Raw genomic sequence first — 21313 nt, 5'->3', positions numbered from 1 at the left:
GGAACTGGACTCACGGTTCTTTAAATCGTGCATGCTCAAGAGAGTTGAAAATCTAGCAGCCCCCAAGACAAGTCAAGCAACCAATACTTGCAAGCAGACTAATTCCAAATATGCAAACCGCAAAGTAAGAAAGTTTCTATTCAGAATGTCACTTTCACCGTTTTCAATTCCAATTGTTCATTTTGGAACCAGCATAGCCCACAGAGCATTCCCATGTGCCATCTGGAATTCTAAATGTTTCCAACATTGGTCAATTGCATAAGGATTTTGCGGAAAGACTGGACAAGTGTACCTGAGACCTCCTTAAATCACTAGCAGAAACCTGTCTACTACGCTAATATTGCAGTACCTGTGTGGCAAGACCCATTCTGCGGCATTTCCGCATCCGTTGTATAATATGGCCAGAAGGTCATGGGTTTTTTCTAGCTTATTTGTAAGATCTAGATGGTAAGTCTATGTTTGGGTTCAGGTAGTTCTCTTCTTTAGGGTTACATTGCAGTAATTGCTCAATGGAACTGTTTCTTGTGCATGACATTTCTTGAAGATGTATAAGACACTTTCAACTTCCAAGCTGGTGAGTTAAAGCCATATTGCGGCACTGGCTGGGCATGTGTTTAACCGCATGATTTTGAAAATCGCGCATTACGTGACAAAGTCAGCTCGTCATGCGCGTAGCGCAGGTAACGCCCATGACGAGCTGGCTTTGTCATGCGCGTCGAAGGGGTTAATAACTCCTTTATCACTCTCTGAAGGAATTTGCTCTGAGAAAAGGAGGGCCTGAACCTCTTTTAGCAAAAAAAACCTTTGTAGCAGGGGTATTCACCAAGCTAGCTAACCCCTTGTGAAACAAACTGTGTATGTGAACCTCATCTCAAAAACTGCCCCTGCATTACCCCTTGGTATATATGTCCTTCCAGTCACCACGCATTTTTGACTAGATAATGGAATTATTGCGATCTTTTGAAATAACATTTCTATATCCTTCATGGATGTCAGTTACGGTTTGCTGAATCACATTAAGAGCCTGTGGGGCAAGTAATGCAGGTATTTAACAAAGGGGCGGAAAGGATGCTTTCTGGGATTACACCGTTCTGCTTACTTTGCATCAGACACTGTTGCGTAACCTTCCCGCTCACATGAAGGTTGACGCAATGTTGGTGTAACTCGGGAAGAGCACGAGATTTACACATGACTTTGTGACCTCTCACCTGGGTCTGTAAATACTCACATTTAAATGATCGACGAAAGGTAACTGTCGGAAAATTGATTAGTAGTGGTAAATATGCATCTAATACTTGAAATAATGCCACTAACACAATATAGGGCTCAGAATAGGTCTCTGAAAATATTCACAATCCCAACTCTTGGTAACATGGCTGCGAACAGGCTTAACTTCAAAGACAGGTATGTAAACCATTTAAAAACACCAATTAAGTAATTAATTAAAATACAACACACAAAACAAATGCAACACCAATTTAGAAAGATAGGAAATATCTGTATCTTTCAAATGACACTAAAATGAAAAGAATCAAATGTAGGAAACCGGAGATATGAATTTTTAAAGATGTATCATTATATAGCTCATTTAAACCTATTGAGACATCTGGTCGCGCTAGACCATAGAAAGTCAAAGTTTCAGACAGACCACAATGCAGCCCTGCGTGCTACCCCTCTTGGTATTCTTCTAGGGATCCCTCTAAGCTCTCAGCCAGTCCGAATTCAGTTGGGTCGCTGGCTTGCCTTGCAACGAGCTCCCGGTGAAACTTATGACAATCATACCTCAAGATCTTTCCAGCGGGACAAACCAGAGTTCCAGGCCTGATCGAGGTTTAAGGTGGGCGGCTAGACTCTTGCAGTTGGTCCTGGTCACCCTTTCTACATTCAGACTTAGAAACATTTACAGAGCTTTTTCTCCTAGTGCCCCTCGATTATCTTTACCAGGTTGGATTCGGTGAGGGTTCGAGGGTTTGGGTTTCTGACCAACTCCAGGTCTAACTCTGGAAGTCGGACCTCTAGAATTTTTCAGCTGGATGAACCTGGAGGGCAGGCCGGCTTGTAGTTGAGGGTCACCGGCTTGGCTGGCCAGGTCGATTCTGTCCACTTATGGAGCTTTTTTCCAAAGTTGCTACAAACTTCTTCAAACTTCTGGAACTTCTTCCTGAAGATCCTTTGAGGGTCCCAAAGTGTCCAAAACGTACTCCAAGGGTCTGGAAGCTCCAAGATGGTCCTTGAAGGTTTGGGACTTCAATTCTCACAATCCAATTGGACAAACCCTCCAAAATCCACTGGAATTACTCCATCCTGGGGATTCTTGGTGGTGAAGGTCCAGGTGAGCCAGGTGTAGCTTGCAGGGAGTCCACTTTTTAGTCCGTTTGAAGCAGGTTTGATCCACAGGGCTATAGTTCCAGATTGTGCAGCAGGCATGGTCAGTCAGAGTGGGTGCACAGACATAATATCGACTCCACAATATCGAATGGACAAAATATCGAGTTTTAAATATCGTTTGGAGAAAATATCGACAGGACAGAATATCGACAGCCAAAATATTGTTTTTAAGGTAAATGAAGTAATATCGACTGTAAATAATATCGAAAGTAAAAAATATCTTTTTTTATATAATATGTAATTATTTATAGTGTTTTTATGTTATAATATGTGTAAAAAGTGTCATTTTATGTTATAATTATTTTTTAATTAATTATTGTTTTTAAATTATTGTGTAATTTTATTCTGTAGCGGGTTGTGGGTTTATAGGGGAATAAGGTGGGAAGTAATTTAATTATAATTAATTAAATATGTAAATTTATTAATTGGTAGTAATAATTAATTAATTGGTAATTAAATATTATATGTTAATTATTTAAAATTTAATTGGTAATTAATTTAATTTAATTGATTAATTGCTAATTATGTAAATTAAAATAATGTATTTCCTGTAGCGGGTTGTGGGTTTATAGGGGAATAGGGTGGGAAGTAATTTAATTATTATTTATTAAATATGTAAATGTATTAATTGGTAGTAATATTTAATTAATTGGTAATTAAATAATATTTGTTAATTAATTAAAATGTAATTGGTAATTAGTTTAATTTAATTGATTAATTGCTAATTATGTTAAATTAAAGGGGTATTTTTAGGGTTCAGGGTCAGTTTTTAGTTTTTGGGTAAAGGGGTATTTTTAGGGTTCAGGGTCAGTTTTTAGTTTTTGGGTAAAGGGGTATTTTTAGGGTTCAGGGTCAGTTTTTAGTTTTTGGGTAAAGGGGTATTTTTAGGGTTCAGGGTCAGTTTTTAGTTTTTGGGTAAAGGGGTATTTTAAGGGTTCAGGGTCAGTTTTTAGTTTTTGGGTAAAGGAGTATTTTTAGGGTTCAGGGTCAGTTTTTAGTTTTTGGGTAAAGGGGTATTTTAAGGGTTTAGGGTCAGTTTTTAGTTTTTGGGTAAAGGGGTATTTTTAGGGTTCAGGGTCAGTTTTTAGTTTTTGGGTAAAGGGGTATTTTTAGGGTTCAGGGTCAGTTTTTAGTTTTTGGGTAAAGGGGTATTTTAAGGGTTCAGGGTCAGTTTTTAGTTTTTGGGTAAAGGGGTATTTTTAGGGTTCAGGGTCAGTTTTTAGTTTTTGGGTAAAGGGGTATTTTTAGGGTTCAGGGTCAGTTTTGGGTTTTTGGGTAAAGGGTTTTTTTAGGGTTCAGGGTCAGTTTTGGGTTTTTGGGTAAAGGACTTTTTAGGGTTCAGGGTCAGTTTTGGGGTACAGGGGTACAGGGGTACAGTGTAAAAATAAAGTAAAATTAAATTTACATTAATTTAATTTTATGAAATTAAATTAAATTATATTTAAATAATTTTAAATAATTTAAATTAAAAAAAAATATTATATACTTACCAATACTTACGTTGTAATGGTAGTGCGTTGTAAAAGTTGCGTTGTAACGTCATATATCCACTGTTGCACTCTTTGCAGTGGGAATAGTAATTTTTACTCTTTTGTATTTGTACGTTAATAATATTGGCTATTATTTAATTACATTTTGTTACTATATATATATGTATATGTTTTAAGAAATATGATTAAAAAAATATTATTTTTTACTTTAATTAATTATTTAAATATTAAAAGTTATTTTAAGTATTGTTAATTATATTTTAGTAATTAATTTTTTATATTAATGTAATTAAACATTGTTTTTATTAAAGTCGATATTTTTTACAACTATATTTTTGTACACGATATTTTGTACTCGATATTTTTGTACTTACCTGTTTGTACATACAAACTCAATATTTTGGTTGTAGATATTTTCTCGTCGATATTTTGGGTAGTCGATATTTTGGTAGTCGATATTATTTCAGTGATCCGTCAGAGTGCAAGACCTCGTTGGTGCAAATCAAACTTCTCAGCATGGACCCTTCTTCTTCCTTTAGTTTCAAGCAGCAGATCTGAGAGGCACTGTTATCTGGGGTCACACAGGAGGGCACTGCTGCCCAATGAGGTTCAGGACAACACCCCAGAGCATGACCATTTCTTTCAATGTGTGGCACAATGGTCTCTCCAGAAAGCACTATTTCTCCCAAATTCAATATGGCTGATATCTCAGCAGAGAGGCAAGAGTTGGCTAAACCAACCTTCAGGATGGGTCATCTCCATAGACTCCCTCCCCCTGCCTTCTGCATACTCTTACCTTAAGCCTGCCACCTAGCTGGCTTCAAAAAGTAGGGGTGTAATGAAGCTGGCTTCTCTTGCCTGTCTCCTCCTTCATTTGAAGATCATTGTTTACAACCCCTCCACTTTGCTCTAGCATTCCTATGCAGCAGAACCTGCTCCTCCCAGAATGACTCCTTCACCCCAGGAACTATTTATCACCTCATCAAAGCAGCCTGGCTAATTCACTTAACTCTGACCAATCAGGGCAGATCACTGGGAAGCTGAATTTTGACTTACAGACAATAAAGTCTTATAACTTCTTGCTTGTACATTTTAGAATATAAATAGCATATTGTTGGATTTATCAATACCATTCTAGTGAGTCCTTGAATTAGATTTTTTCAAGTTTTCCTGGCAGGAATTATTACTTCTTGCCATGTTAACCTATGTGACCGGGGATCTGCAAAACGGGGAAATTAACTGGGCAATTTCTCCAACACGAGGGCTTCTAAAACATCTTTTATAAGGACCCTGTCTATATCTACAAGACCGACGCCCCAACCTCCACCCCTGTAACACCAAGGGGAGACTTTAAGGGTTCTGAATATGTAAATATATTGCAAATCCTCACTCCACACTGTTCCTAGCACAAAAGTCGATTTTGGGAAGCACTTTACTACAATGTGGAAAGTGAAATGTGCAATTTCACTAAACACAAGGCATATAAAACCTATTTTATAAGTTTCCTCCTTACAAGTACCTGACCCCCCACCACTGGGCCACCTAGGGGAGACCCTGGGGGTACCTAATATGCCAAATTATTGTAGTTGATTAATATTTAAATGCCCCAAACATCAAAGTCAAATTGGGGCACAATTTAAATGTTAAAAGCAGTCCTGCAACACAGGGCTGTTTTTAAACTGATCTCAGGCCTCAGCAGTGCACACATGCAAGTGCAGAAATGGCTGCTGGTCTCTACACTGCCATGCCCTGTTATATGCTAGGGACTTCAAGGTAGTTTTGACCTCACTGCCCTATTATGTACGAGGGCCTTATAGGGGAAGTCATGCCACTCATAAGGGTACCCTAAGCGGTAGTGTATTCTAGTGTATGTAGGTGTTTTCACTGAATTCTATGTGTGTTTTCAGCATAGCACTAGCCCAGGGCCTGGTTAGGCAGAGCTCCGGTACAGTCAGAGTCTGTTACCACCAGTACCAGTCAGCAAAACAATGGGGTTGTCCAGGGCACAGGCTGACTTTGCAACAGTAACAATGTTCCTAAACCATGACCCCAGCAGCACTGCGTGCACACCAACCTCTAGATGCACCATCACCATAAGAGAATGGTATTCAGTTAATCAACACATGAAGTAACTACCTAAGACCCCTTGTAAGCTGGAATATAACTGCTCACCCCTAATGAAGAAGAAGCGTGCACTCACTGTTCCAATCACTATGTCTAAAACACTGTGCCTACAAAAATACACCCAACATAACCCCCTGGACCATACAACCTGGCCAACAGACACCCATCATAAACCACTGACCTGGTACCCAGGACTCTAATACCCAACACAAACCAAGGATCAGCTGGCTCCAAATCAACACAACTCCCTCATAATCCTCCTAAAATAGGAACATGGTCAAGAGACAGTCACCATAAACCACTCACCCATGACCCCCAATGGGAGTACGAGACTCAGCAATCTATTAAACCAGCACAAACAATGGAAGCTCCTGAACAATGGGGAATATTCCAGAGTCAGATGACACTCACCCATTACAGATGACTGTTGTACTCCTAGAATGGGACTAGGTTACCTGGTCTACTGAGACTTGCCGTAAATCTGTGATCTGGAACCAACAAGGACCATGGTACCCATCATTCTAAAAAACAACAGAAGCCATGAATCATTCATGACACATGCAGCCTACTGCAGAGCCATGTAAGTATTCATAGCACAGTACCTGGTCCACTGACATCCACCAAAAACCATTCACACAGGTCTAACAATGGGAGCCTGGTACACAGCTTACCAAAAGCCATACAAAGCCAACACAAACCATGAATCCTTCATGAAAATACAGCATACTGCAGACTCTGCAAGCACCTACTCAACACACCCCACAGTTCCTGGTCAACTAATACCCTCCATAAATCACTGATCCCTGACCAAGAATGGGTGCCTGGTACCCATACTTCTAAAAAGTACACACAGAACCATGTTCACTCCTGAAGAACAGATGATATGACAGTCAGCTGGCTAACTGAAATCACTGATCCGGGGAATATGGTACCGGGACAAAAAATACCAATGACACACCATTGATCCACCTCAAGCAATGCAGTCTTTTTTAAGGGCTTTGATTTTAGGAGTAATATTCCTCCGGAAGATACAGTCAATTGCACTCAGGTCTGAATTCTCTGAAGACTTTTGAATATCTCTGTAACACCAAGTCCCTGGATATTATATGTTTTGTATCCTAAGCCACTCCTCATAGGATTTGTTGTTTAAACCGCACACATTTGGGTCAATCATCTCAGGATTGTCTCTCGCTGGTTTTTATCTGTATGGATAAGAGGCGTCCAAAAGTTGACATGACAGCCCAGATGTCAGAGCACAGTACTTCAGATGTCAACTCTAGAAAAGGGCAAAATATCCCAAATGCCACCTCCAGGACAGGACATAATGCTAAAGATGTGATATTCACAACATGACACTATTCCAGACGTGCCATCCTGAACATAGCACAATAACCCAGAATGTGGTCTCCTGAAGGTGGAAGAATCCTGAAGATGGGGACTCCAATAAGTGGCACAAAACTCTAGATGTACTATTCAGAAAACAACATAATACTGCAGGTGTGGCCTTCCAAAAAGGGCAGAATAGTCCAGATGTGGCCTCCAGAACAAGAAAGAACACTGTGAATGTGTCCTCCAAGATACAATACAATAGAAGCCGTCTTCAGGAGAAGGTTGTACATTAAACACAAAAAAGGTGATGGAAGGCTGCTTGCAATAAGTCTAACCACTGGCAATCACTCAGGGAAGCACTCCAACCCACTGTTCTTTGCCCACCATGTCACCTCAGTTTGGACCCAGACATATGCAAATCAATCTTGACCATGCTCCAATAGGAACAGTCCAACCCGAACTGACAGGCCCCGATCAGAGCAAAAGTGTTGTGGTTTGCTTCTGTTCCTGTTCAGGGAGGACCTGGTCTGGCAGCTGAAAGGGCATCAGGAGAAGGTCTCCAGAACAGGGTAGACTGCTAAGTACATGGTCTTCAGAACAATATATTTTGAGGGCGCGGGAGAGGGTGTTTCTGGAGTGCTCCCTATTTCACACTTAAAAAATTGATGCAATTCCTGGTTCATATGGAATCCAGGAACCGTGGCCTCCGTGTAACACATCCTGTCTGTTGAGCAATTAGGGATTATGTGGTTTTATGAGCATAACGTCATGTTTCCTCAGAACCCATCATTACCAAATATGGACCAAAGCCAATTTTGCAAAATCAACTAATATTTGAGTCATGGCAAATAACAGATAATCGTCGAGTGCCTCATATGCTTCTCTGACTGACAGACTGCCTACTCAACCCTGAGCTCTGTGGCATTCTTCACGGCGGTAGCGAGGTGCCCGGCCTCAGTTCTTAATTTGTGACATATTAAGTGCCAGGGCTCTGACCAGGAGGCCACTACAGATTGCACTATCCATCGCCCTTGTCATTGCTGCCAAAACAACTGCTTACCATCTCTCTCGGATGCAAATGCGACAGTTCAGATTATTCCAGGTCCCCAAAGCTAAAGGAAAGGCTGGGGAGGTAGGAGTTAGCAATTTTAATGTATATTGTATTCCTAAATAACCGTCTTCTGCTCATCTCTAAATTAGATGAGCACCACCACCATGTGGTACATTGTTCTAAGGATGGTGTTAACAATTAGGTGCTGGTGCCGAGCCCTGGAAACCAATCAAGTGCCGATGCTGAGCACCTGAAAGCACTGGCTCAAATTAAGCAGTTCCCGGGTTGCGGCTTGTGCTGCGCTGGAGCCACATAAATGCGTGGGTAGGTGGGTGGGGGGGAACCGAAAAGCATCAGAAGAAAATTGGTTTTAGGGCTACACTTTGCAATTTGGTCTGTGACTTTCCCCTTTGCACACTATGGCAAATCGACAAGAGTTTATTGAAAGATGAAGCTTATTTTTCAACAAAACGCAGTGATAAATACAGCTAGCATTGGCAAAGCTAAATGGCCTTGGATGGGCGACCTATTGGGTTTGCCAATGCGTTTTGGCGATGCATAACTGCATCGAGAATAAACATTTTTTGCCAATGCTGTGCAGCACTGGCCAAAAGAATATAAATCCACCATAACACAGCTGCTGTTGGTCACCATGACATTTCATGGGCACGTGCATCAAATAAAGGCAGGCATGCATTATCATGCAAGTAGGTGTTACATATGCACCCACCTATGAAATGACATGGAGCCATTTTATTATTTACCAATCTGAGATCCATCTGTAGGCAAATAAAGAAATTAGAGTAGACACTAACGCAATTTAATTTAAGGCGGGTAGACCAGCAGCAATTTGCTACCTGACTCTCCAGGTGTGGGTCGCGGGCAATGGAGGAGTGGGTTGTGGCAGTTGGGTGAATGAAGTTTAAGTAAAGTTGTGTGACGGGAGGAGGGGAGAAGCAGTACACAAGGGAAAGAGCTAGGGAAGATGCACACGAGGGAGAGAGCAACACAGAGCATGGGGAGGGGAGAAGCCAGGAGCGACTTGTGCAGGGCGGGATTTGGGGAACTCGACAACGATTAATTTTCCTTCATCATCTGCCATGTCCACCCCCACCCGGCCTCACCACTCTCACCTGCACAAACTGCTCCTGCGAGTATCACACAAGAGAGAGAGTCAGCTCTGCACAAAGGAGAGAGCCACGTGGAGCGTGAGGGAGAAGCACACGAAGGAGAGAGCTGGAAAACACATGCACTCTCATGGATTGCTTAACCAAAGAAAAAAGCAGTTGGCTGAAAGTGAGCAGGGGAAGGATGCAACTCACCCAATCAAAAGGATGTTAAAGAGGGTATGCTAAAGGGGCGGGATAAACACAGGAAGTGGAAGGCAAGCCAATGAGTAAGAAGCAAGTAAATTAGACTGGCAATACAGCCAACCAATGATAAGCAACGGTAGGGCTAAAAGCACTATAAGTTCCTGGGAGCTCACAATGGTCTTTTACAACCAGAAACCTTACACTGACTGGTAAGCAAGACTTAAAAATAAACAAGCATTAGCGTTGATACAGCAAGACATGCAGAAGAGGACCAGCAAAAGACGGCTAAGGCTATAATTGTAAAGTAGTCCCTCATACAGTTAAATGTACAACCAGCCGATAGCGTTAGCGGAAGATGAATACTCCATTGAACGGAGTTAAGACGTCATTTCAAACAAGTCAGTGGCTGAAAGAGGCTGGTCAAACGAAGCTATGGTTGAACTAGGCAGACCCACAGGCCACTCTATATATTGTTAGCAATAGGTCTGTCTCAAAGCAGTGCTGTCAAAAGCCAGGCCTAAAAAGCTCAACATTTCAGATATTGTTTGGTGCATTTTACACCTGACCACCTGCCTTGGAGGCTGCCTTGTGTCCTTGGATTGATGCACTCAATCTCAGTGAGACAGGTGCTGTCCAGAGCCACAGTGGACAGAGTTTGACTCCCTTGAGTGAACGTTTGACTTAAAACAGGAGCTTACAATATTTCCATAAAATATATCGAGAAGTATTTACTTCTTATGTGCAGCCAAACTCACTCCTACATATTTTAGGACTGGGTTAATTTACTATCTAGATTCCACTCTTAGCACCACCCAGCAACCCTCCCCATGCCTGTTCAACACTGAACGCTGGAGAGCTACATGTTTCGACCTTTTCTTTGTCCAACAGAGGTCTGCCCCACCATAATATTGGTGAAATGCATCAATTTGCACAAGCCCTACATGCCTTTTTGACAGACTGCATCAGGTATGTCCGGGTAGGTCAGTTTTCTCGAAGCTTACAAAGGTGCGGGCTTTCATTTCACTAATCAGTGCCTAGCTGAGCCGGTGGTTGCAGGTGGGGCCCACCAGTCTTCACATTTGGGGACCAGGAGATCAGGAGATACTTTTGCAACATCAGTCTTTTGGCCAAAAGCAAAGAGAGAAACTGGGTAAAGTGTGTGGGGACGAGAGGTAGATGGGAAAACAATGACAAAGGTAAAGCAAGGAAGAAAAGGATCCTGCACAAGTGAGATAAAGAGACAAGAAGGATAGGGTGGTGGAAGAGAGAGGCATGAGATGGAATCAAAACTAAGCAGCATTCGTAACCATGAGATAAAGAGAAAAGAAGCATAGGGTGCTGGACAAAAGAGCCCTCCCTTCCAACATTCGATAGTGCCAGACACGAGCTTCCGAGCAAAACTTTGGGCCCTGGCACTTATTTTTTTACAAATTAAGCACTGATGATGATCCCCCAAACTGAGGACCTGATTCACAAAGGGTCTCCGCACTCATGACGGAGGCCTTGCAGTCGTGGGGGAGTCTGCGCAGTAGCGGGGGAATCTCCGCACTCCGGGTGGAATCTCCATAATAAGAATTCTTACAGTGGAGATTCTGCCCCGAGTGCCGAGACTCCACTATTACTGCGAAAATTATTTTTTTACAAATTAAGCACTGATGATGATCCCCCAAACTGAGGACCTGATTCACAAAGGGTCTCCGCACTCATGACGGAGGCCTTGCAGTCGTGGGGGAGTCTGCGCAGTTGCGGGGGACTCTCCGCACTCCGGGTGGAATCTCCATAATGAGAATTCTTACAATGGAGATTCTGCCCCGAGTGCCGAGACTCCCCTATGACTGCGAAAATTATTTTTTTACAAATTAAGCACTGATGATGATCCCCCAAACTGAGGACCTGATTCACAAAGGGTCTCCGCACTCATGACGGAGGCCTTGCAGTCGTGGGGGAGTCTGCGCAGTCGCGGGGGAGTCTCCGCACTCCGGGTGGAATCTCCATAATGAGAATTCTTGCAGTGGAGATTCTGCCCCGAGTGCCAAGACTCCCCTACGACTGCGGAGCCTCCGCCACGAGGCAGGGAGGCCTTTGTGACTCCGGTTCTGAGTCTTCAAAGAAGCTCTGTCACAGTGACAGGTAAGCGCATTCTTTACTGATGCTTCACCGCACTTCAAGAAAAGGTCTATACCAGTCTGAGGGAATGCTGGAGCCCCAGAAACAAAAGCCCTTTATGCACCTGGGCGTCACACGATAGCCCCATGCATGATAGGGTTACATTGTTGTCACAGTGTGTTTTTATCGACAACCTTAGATACAAGAGTTAAGGGCTATGTTGAGTGACGCCATGCAACGCTAGAGTAGAATGCGACGACGTGCACTGCGTGCTACCTGAGCCTCTGTGCTGCACAGGAACAGAAAGTAAATACAAGGCAGTGAAAGTTCTGAGAGTCAAAGTCCAGCCAGATGCATTGGATGGGCCAAGATGGGAAATTCTTGGATCTCTCTCATGACCGTGTTACTTGAAAGTCTATTTTTAAAGTTCTTAGAACTTCCCCAAGCTGGTGGTGACAGGCTTGAGTGCAAAGTCAAGCGACCCCCAAGTAACTGCCACCATTCATTAGGCTCTTAAAGGGACATACTCGAATGAAGAGGACTGAGGATCTCAGGTACCTGGATGGAGTGTAGTGGTGTGTCACTTCCTTGAGATAACCCTGAACTTCTGCCCAGTAAGTTCTCTGCATAGTGAATGGTGTTTGGAGCACCATGTTAAGCTCAAGTAAGAGCCAATGGAGACAGAGCTCTCGGTTGAATTCAGGATCCGCACTGCTGCAATCTTCCATGTCCATGCTGTCACCAGGCTGGGGGCCGCATAGAGCAAGAGGTCCATCTCCGTAACCTCTTGTGTCGTTGACCACCCTCAACAAAGACAACTTCAACTGAGTTGATCCATCACAATCGTTGAATCTGAGGAGACCTAGTCTAGCCTCCAGAGCTCCAGCCTTTCCCAGATTGCAACCTGCGAGTGAGAGGGTGGGATGCACACTCTGGTGCCAGCTCAGTTCTTGTTTTAGTTTTATAGGGGGCTGGTGGAGAACCATAAATAAGATAAGGAAGGGGAGATTTGTATTTATGTCAATTGAATCCTTCGCCCATTTTCTGAGACATCACATCTTGGAGAAGGCACCCTCCAGGTTGTTGACTCTAAGGGCACAGGCCAGCTGATGCTGCTGGTGTTTGGGCTTCATTTATTGATGGGTGTGCAAAATTACAGTTCAAGAAGGTGACACACCTTGCAACTCAGTGCAGTTGCAAAGTAGCCACCTTCACAAGTCTTCATTTAAAGGTGGAATTTCCAACACAAATATAGTTTAGTACATATTTTGAATTTCAAAACCTATTTGTTGTGGATGCAGTCTACCATATAAAAGTTGGGTTTGTGCATGTTTATTCAGCTGCTATTAAAAAAAGGAACCTTTATTAGGTTAGCACATTTGGGGCACTCCTCTCTCATTTCTCAGAGCATGGTCTGGAAGAGAAGGCCTCAGAGTGGACTTATTCATTTCCGACTGGCAAAACTCAATCTGTCTAAAGGGAATACTCCAGATCACCTCCTTCCCTTTACCTGTGTTGTTCTTGTTGCCGTAGGGCTCTGTCTTGCCACCGCAAGATGTTTAGTCTTACAAGAAGCATCAAGTGGATCTAGTGGCATTCAGTGGTATCTCCACACATCAGTAGAATGATTGCACTCAGTTATATCTACTGGTGTATTCAGAGGGTGGAGGTTTCCTCCTGTTCTTCTGTATGCTGCTCACTGAGACTCGAGTGGCCTCTATGAGTTGATACGTTTCGACTCAGAGTAGGAATTTTGTAAACTCATTCCGCTTTCTTACTGAGAGTCAGTTTGGTAATTTTGCTTCCTTCTGTAAACAACAATTTTGCTACACTCACCTATCATCACGAAATTACCAGTAGCAACATTTAAGTGGTCTTTGTCCAGTTGGATCAAGCCCTTCCTTCTGACCAATACTTTAGGTTTAAAGTATTTTATTATAGTTTCTGCAACAAGGAAAAAAAAAATACATACAAGGAATACAGTCATTCTGATAGCATATTGCAAAGGCTCCCTTCAATAGCGCCATCAATAGCAGGATAGGACTAGCCAAGCATTCGCCGAGCCCCCACAAAGCATAAGCGGTGAGGTGCACTTATTCCAGAACCAAACCCCCCCCCCAACTCCCACCCCTCCCCACCCCAACTCCCCCCTAACCCACCCTGTGCCTGAGTAAATGTCCATCAGCACCCCTACTGCCCGAAGGAACCCCGCGCCTGCCCCACCTCCCCCCCCCATCAATTAGGAAATCTGGGTGGTCAGCCGCATCAGCCTAAGATAACGTGGACAGGTGATCTCCTTGAACTCTGATTGCAAGAGGACACCAAAGGGCTGTCACAGGTCCTCAAATCTGTCTACTTCCCCTGCCACCGTGAGGGACATCTTCTCCATCCCCAGAACGTGCCACAACCTGTGCAACCAGCCTGTGATAGTGGGAAGTGTGGTGGTACGCCAATGTATAAGTATGTTCTGGATCGCCGATCCTAGAGCGATCGCTATTTGTCTGCCCCTCCTAGATCTTAGTGGGTACATCAGTCCATTGGGCAACCCTAGCAGAACGTAGGCGGGAAGACGCGGCAATTCTACATCAAAGCACTGGTCTATTTCATCCAAGACCTCCCGCCAGTATGGATCTAGCAACGGGCAATCCCATAAAATGTGCGTGAGTGTACCCGTCTGCCCACATTCGCGCCAGCAGGTGTCCTGTATGTGATGATTCATGTCGTGCAGCCTCTGAGGTGTGTAATACCAATACGTGGAAACCTTTGTAAAAGTCTCCGTGAGCCCAGTGTGGTAAGCTGAGTGCCGTGCTCGATATGAGATGTTGTCCCATTCCTTGTGACTCAGGGCCCTCCCCAGCTCCCGCTCCCAGCGAGCCCTTCCGGGGCTATGAAAGTGATGGGGGGGGGTTGTAGGAGCCGGTAAATATCCGAGATGAGCTTGGCGTCCGAGGAACGCGTCGCAAGCCACAGCTCGTATGGAGTGAGTTTCCGGTCAGCCAACTCCCGTACCTGTGGCTGTAGCGCCCAGTGGCGGACTTGCATGTATCGCATACGCTCCGTCTCGGGTAAGTGGTAGTCCCTGCGCAAGTCAGCGAAGGACACGGCTCCCTCCGGGCCATAAATATGAAACAATGCACAGCACCTGGCTGCTTGCCAGAGCGAAAACGCTCCAGGTTCTGTTCCGGGCTGGAAGTCAGGATTCCCCACCAAGGGGGTAAGTGGCGACGGGAAGGTGGTAAGTTCATGGCGGGCACTCACGGCATCCCAAACACGGAGCGTGGTCTGCGTGACATAGGACGCATAGAGATTGGGGGGCCTATGATGTCTGCGAAGGAAAGGTATCTCTTGCAAAGTCCTGCCCGCCACCGCCTGATCCTGAAACAGCCAGTGTCTGTCCGATTCCCATTTACTCCACTCAACCAAGTATCGCAATTGCGACGCCTGATAGTACTTGTGCAAGTCCGGAATGCCAAGGCCCCCGGACTCAGGTGCCAGAGTGGAGAGGGCTCTCCGGAGTCGAGGTTTACGACCCTGCCAAACAAAGCGTGCGATGTCGGCCTGAGTCTGTCGTATCCACCCTTTCGGCGGCTGTAGTGGCAAAGCCCGGAACAGGTACAGCACCTGCGGCAGGAGAGTCATTTTCACCGCAGCGATGCGTCCCAACAGCGATAGCGTACCTTTGCTCCAACGGAGCAATTCCTCCTTCAGTTTGTTCCCTAAGGCCGCATAATTAGCCTCCACCATGGCGGGTAGGGACGGTGCCAGCAGTATCCCCAGGTACGGGATCAGATCCGCAGACCATTGCATGGGGAAACGTCCCTGCAGCTCGAGCCTGGTAGCAGAGGCGAGCGAGATGTCGAGGGCCGCAGACTTCCTCATATTCATTTTAAACCCTGCCACAGCCGCAAAAGCTTCCAACTCAGCGAGACAGGCAGGAAGCGCGGACTTCGGGTTGTCTAGCATAAAGATCACGTCATCCGCATATAGGCTGATGGTGTGGGTGTAGCCACCCATCCTGACACCTGTCACCTCTAGGTTACGTCTAATCCTCTGGGCGAGCGGCTCCCTGTACAGAGCGAAGAGCAGTGGAGACAGGGGGCATCCCTGTCTGGTTCCCCGTTCAATCTCGAATCGGCCCGAGGTGCAGCCATTGACCCTCACGGTCGCAGTAGGAGACTTGTAACAGTTAAATATGAGGGTACGAAACTTCTCACCCAACCCCAGCTAGCAAAGAACCTGCTCAAGGTAGGGCCAGTGCACACGGTCGAACGCCTTCTCCGCGTCCACCGACAGCAGCATGCGCTCCCCGGGGATCCGAGAGGCCTTCTCCAAAACGTGGACCACCCTTTTAGTATTGTCCACCGTCTGCCGGCCCGGGACAAACCCGGCCTGATCCGGATCCACCAACCCCGGCATATGGGGCGCCAGACGCGCCGCCAGAATCCCGGTGTAGAGCTTGAGGTCCACGTTGAGCAGCGAGATCGGCCTATAGGATGCACATTCGGCGCGGGGCTTCCCCGGTTTGGGAATAACCGACACCGTCGCACTCAGCAGATCCGGGGGGATGGCTCCAGGCTCCGCAAAGGAGTTAAAAAGCCGCGTCAGCAGCGGGGCTAGCTCCTGGCAGAATGTTTTGTAGAAGAGCGGAGTGTAGCCGTCGGGCCCCGGGGCCTTCCCATGTTTGAGTCGGGAGATGGCCCCGATCACTTCCTCCGGGCGGATATCCCGGTCCAAGTGTTCCGCCTGTTCCGGCGTGAGCACCGGGAGGTCGACCGAAGCGAGGTAGTCAGCCGCGGTCGAGGCCGAGGGAGGCTCGCCAGCGTAGAGGTCCGCATAGTATCGGCGGAAGCCGTCCGCAATTCGGCTATCTTCAGTGGCCAACCCGTCTCTGGGTACGGACAGTTCCTTGACCTTCTGAAGCTGGTGTCGCACTCGCAGTTTATTCGCCAGCAACCGGCTGCAGCGGTCACCGCCAGTATAGTACGCGTGCTTCAGGCGCAGCGCCGCATATTCCGCCCTGTCCATGTCCAGTGCGGAGAGAAGCTTCCGCGCCGCTTTAAGTTGCCTCCAGATTCTGGGAGCCCCCGTCCTCTGGTGCATCCGCTCCAGCTCCCGAACCGTACCAGTAAGTTCGTCCCTCTTCCGCTGTCTCTCCCTATTCTCCGCCGAGGAGATGGAGATAAACTCACCCCGAAGCACCGCCTTCAGGGCAGACCACTGCGTCGCCCGGGAGGTATCATCGTTCTCGTTGTGCTCTCGGAACCCCGCAATCACGGCCCGAATCTGCGTCAGTATCTCTCGTCTATGTAACAGGGTGTCCCTGAGGCGCCAGACCCCTCGCTGCGGGGAGACCGGCGGTAACTGGAAGCAACCCGAGACCGGAGCATGGTCCGATAGTGTGAGGACCCCAATATCAGAAGCAGTCGCCAAAGCGGCCAACGGTCCCGTCACCAGGAGGTAGTCTAGTCTGGCGTAAGTCCTATGTGCGTGGGAGTAATAGGAATAGGCCCTGGAAGTGGGGTGTATGCGTCTCCACAGATCGTGTATGTCCAGGTCCCCTAATTGTGAGGCGCTAAGCTGTGAGATTTCCCCCGTCTGAGGGTGGCGCTGCGCAGATCTGTCTAAAGATGAGTTAAAGACTATATTCAGGTCACCACCAATGAGTATGTGCCTATCTGGCGTAGACGCAATGTCAGCTAAAGCAGATTGCAAAAACAAGTCCTGGTGATCATTAGTGCTATACACGGAACCCACCGTGAAAAAGAAACTCCCCAGCTTAACTCTGTAGGCCAGGAGCCTCCCCTTCTGCTCCGCCACCTTGTGCAACACCTCCCCTCTGAACTTCCCTGACACCAAGATAGCAACCCCCGCCGTTTTAGTAGCCCCAGAAGAAAAGAGCTGAACCGGGAACTTCGGAGATCGCAGCCTGGGACAATCTCGGGCCAGGAGATGCGTTTCCTGTAAAAGGCAGATATCCGCCTGGGTGCTCTCGAGAAGGGACAGTATCGCCCTGCGCTTGACCGGGTTATTCAACCCCTTCACATTAAGGGTAACAATCTTCAGGGCCATGAGCAGACCAAGGATAGACAGCGTTAAAGGGGCCCGGAGGCACAGCAAGCGCACCACAAGGCGGGAAGGCAGATTGGGGCAAGCGCAACAGAGAACCACAATGGAGCATCAGAAGGGCGGTGACAAGTGTATTTGAAGCATCAGGGGGCCCCATGCAAGCAAATAACAGGGGACAGGGTAAACGCCAAGCGGAGCCAACACGACATCCCACCCACTGGCACAGTGCAGGATGGGCAAGGCAAGAACAACAACCTGAAACCAGGGGGGCAACCCAGCGTAAACTCCGAATTCCCTCTCGAGCAGAGTCCTCCTCCCTCCCGAAAGGCAGCAGGAGGGCACAAAGATCACAGCATGAGACAAATAAGGCACATCCCGAACCCCGGATCCCCCCCATCCCAACTCCCCGAACAACCCTCAAACACCCCAACTCCCCACATCTCCACCCCACCTCCAGATCCCTACTCAGATCCCCACCCGCTCCCCGCAACACCAACCCCAACTCGGTGGAAACCCCCAGTGTCCCAGTCCAGCCCCTAACGAGCAAGTCTGTGGTAAAGTGTCCGAGTGGACGTCCAGCCACCATCCATGCTCCCCCAGAGCCCCTTCCCCCCCCCGGAACCCTCAAACCTGCAGTGCCGGTGATGCCAAGATGATCTCCCCCTAGACGAAGCTCAGGCCGTGACGGCCATGTCACTAGGCGAAGTGGAACCGGATACTTCCCGAATGGCGTTGTCCATTTCCGCTCTGATCGTAGGAGAGTCCGGGCGGGAAGGCCGAGGCGTGGCCCGGCGCCGTCGAACCGTTTGCCATCCCCCTCTAGAAGTGCGGCGTTGAGGCGTCGGGACATCTTCATCAGTAGCGGTGATCCCCAGTACTCCGCACGTGTCCTGAAGGGATCTCATTTGGTGCAGCATCCCGTTCCATCGAAAGATAAGTCTGAAGGGGTGGCCCCAGGAGTACTGCGTATCATGCTCTCTCAGAAAGTCCGTGGCAATTTTGAAGGACTTGTGTTTCTGCAACGTAATCGTGGACAGGTCGTGATATAAAGCAATTTGGTGACCCCTGAAGCTCACCGGCTGTTTCTGACGTGCTTCACGGAGGATCCGCTCCTTCAGAGGGAAATCCGGTAGAAAGGCTAATATATCTGGGGGTGGCGCCGAGGCCCTGCGTGGGGGACCCACTCTATGCGCCCTGTCGATCCTCACCGGAAAGTCACTCGCCTCACCCAGTACATCTCGAAACAAATCTCGTAGGTAGGCCGATATGTCTTCCCCTTCCTCTCGGGACGGAACTCCCCTGACCCTTATGTTGTTGCGCCTGGACCGGTTCTCAAGATCCTCGGCGTGGGCCTGGAGGTCGATCTGCTGGTCCCGAAGCCGCAGCACTTCCTGTTGTAGGTGCGTGATCTCCTGGTCCCTGGCTCGATTAGCGTCCTCCACAGCGGCGACCCGCTCTCCAAGCGAATCAACGTCACTTCTAACCTCTCGGACCTCGCCAGCCACCTCCTGTTTCAAGGCCTGAAAGTCCTCCCTGAGCGTGCTGAACAGCGACTCCAGAAAAGACCTGGTGACCGGGGGCCCACCCCCCTCTGCTCCACGAGATCCGGACGATGGGCTCGGTGTTGGCTGGGATCTGTCCTGTCTCGGGGCACCTCTGCCCAACATCTCAGGCAAGGTACGCTCCCCCTTCTTGCCTCCCCTGTTACCTGCCATCTCAGAGGCGGCACTGCGTCGCAGGGAGAGAAAGCTGGCGGAATGAGAGGGGGTCCGTAGCAAGGCGGTCCAGTATAACCCCGGGGTTCACAGACAGCTCCCCAACGCCTCCGGCAGGCCGAACGCGAGAGGAGCACAATCAGCACACCACTGCCACACTCCACCAGCGCGTCACTGCCTCCCAGGGGTGGGCCTCCTTCCCGTCTCCAGGCCTCAGGCCGCTTCGCCACACCACCGCAGCCGTCCAGGCGGGCACCGCCGCTCCGTGGGACTCAACGCCGGGCGGGCCACTCGTCGTCCAGCGCCCTCCGGCCAACCAAGCTCTCGTCGGGCCCCAGGCACAGCACGCGGGGGCAGTAGGACCACCTAGGAGCGGGGTCGATAGCACTATCCCTAGGGACACCGGTCTGGCGATTTCTGTGGGACCCCCCACTTGCAGCCTTCAGAACAGTCACTCCGGCCACAGGCCGACCAGGCAGGTAAAGGCGTCCCCCCGGGGTCCGACCCGGCGACCCCAGAGCCGGGGCCCGCAGAAGAAGCCCGGTGGCGTCTCCGGCCCACTAGGCCTCTAGGCACTGCAGATCCCCGGGGTCGCGTAGCTCTCTCTCTCGACACCTCTCACAACCCAGGGCGGTGGGCGCCGCTCCACTGTGGGCGTCTCCCCCTCACTCCAGGGGGCTCCAGCGCCGCCGGGGGGAACTCGACCGGGCCCCCGGTGGTCAGAGGGCCCGGGAACACACCACCGCACTCCAGAGAAGGCCCACCGGTCACGGGTCGGCCAGGCAGGCAAAGGCGTCGTCTCGGGGCCCAACCCGAGCACCCCAGAGCCGGGGCCCGCCAGGGAAGTCTGTCAGCGTCTTCGGCCTGCCAGGCCTTAGGGCCCCGCCAATCCCCGGGGTCGCGTAGCGCTCTACCCCGACTCCTCACACAGCCAGGGGCGGAGGGCGCTGCTCCGTCGTGGCCTCCCGCCCCTCTCACCAGGGTGCACCAGCGTCGTCAGGGGGGACTCGACCGGGCTCCCGCTGAACAAGGGGCCCGGGAACACTCCACCTCACCGAGGCGCCACGGAGCAGACGTTCCGCTCCCGCCTGGGCTCTTGCAAGCTGCAACGTCCGCTCGTCACCAGGGCCGGCTCAGCGAGGCGTCGTTCTGCGTGTCCGCGCCTCCGAGGGTCCCAAAAATGCTCCCACCGGGCTCTCTGCCGCTACCGCTTCGTTCTCCGCCAGATCCGGGGGAGATCTGCGGTGCGAGAAGGGTCAAGGGCTCCGGGGACTCAGGAGCCCACGGTAGGAGCGACCAGTCAGCCCGCCATCTTGGCCACGCCCCCTGACCAATACTTTAAAGCTCATACTTCAGACCCTGATTCCTTCTCATGTTGATGTTTGACCGTAGTATGAAGATATGTCCTACATATTTTGGAAATCAATGTGTAGCTCATCCGCAAAGCTAGTTATATGAGTTAGGAAGTACAACCTTATTTCATGTATTCTGGCTTCTCTCCCATGGGCTTCCAATGATCATTTTTGTACTATTAAGATTACCTGCCTATTGTACAAAGCAATACAACTAATTCAGACGGCTTCTTTGGCTTCCAAGCTGAGTTAAACTGGTGGTCAGGGGGATTAAAGCAGAAAAAGCACTCTCCTTCTTGAAATCCTGAAACTCCATAGCTTGTCTAATACTTGTAGCAGTGCATGTGGCCCGCAACAATATAAGACCAGATACAGAGTT

Source organism: Lissotriton helveticus, chromosome 5_1 (genome assembly GCF_964261635.1).
Source record: "Lissotriton helveticus chromosome 5_1, aLisHel1.1, whole genome shotgun sequence".
Lineage (NCBI taxonomy): Eukaryota > Metazoa > Chordata > Amphibia > Caudata > Salamandridae > Lissotriton > Lissotriton helveticus.
The sequence above is the reverse complement of the archived record's forward strand: the minus strand, read 5'-3'. Positions refer to the sequence as shown.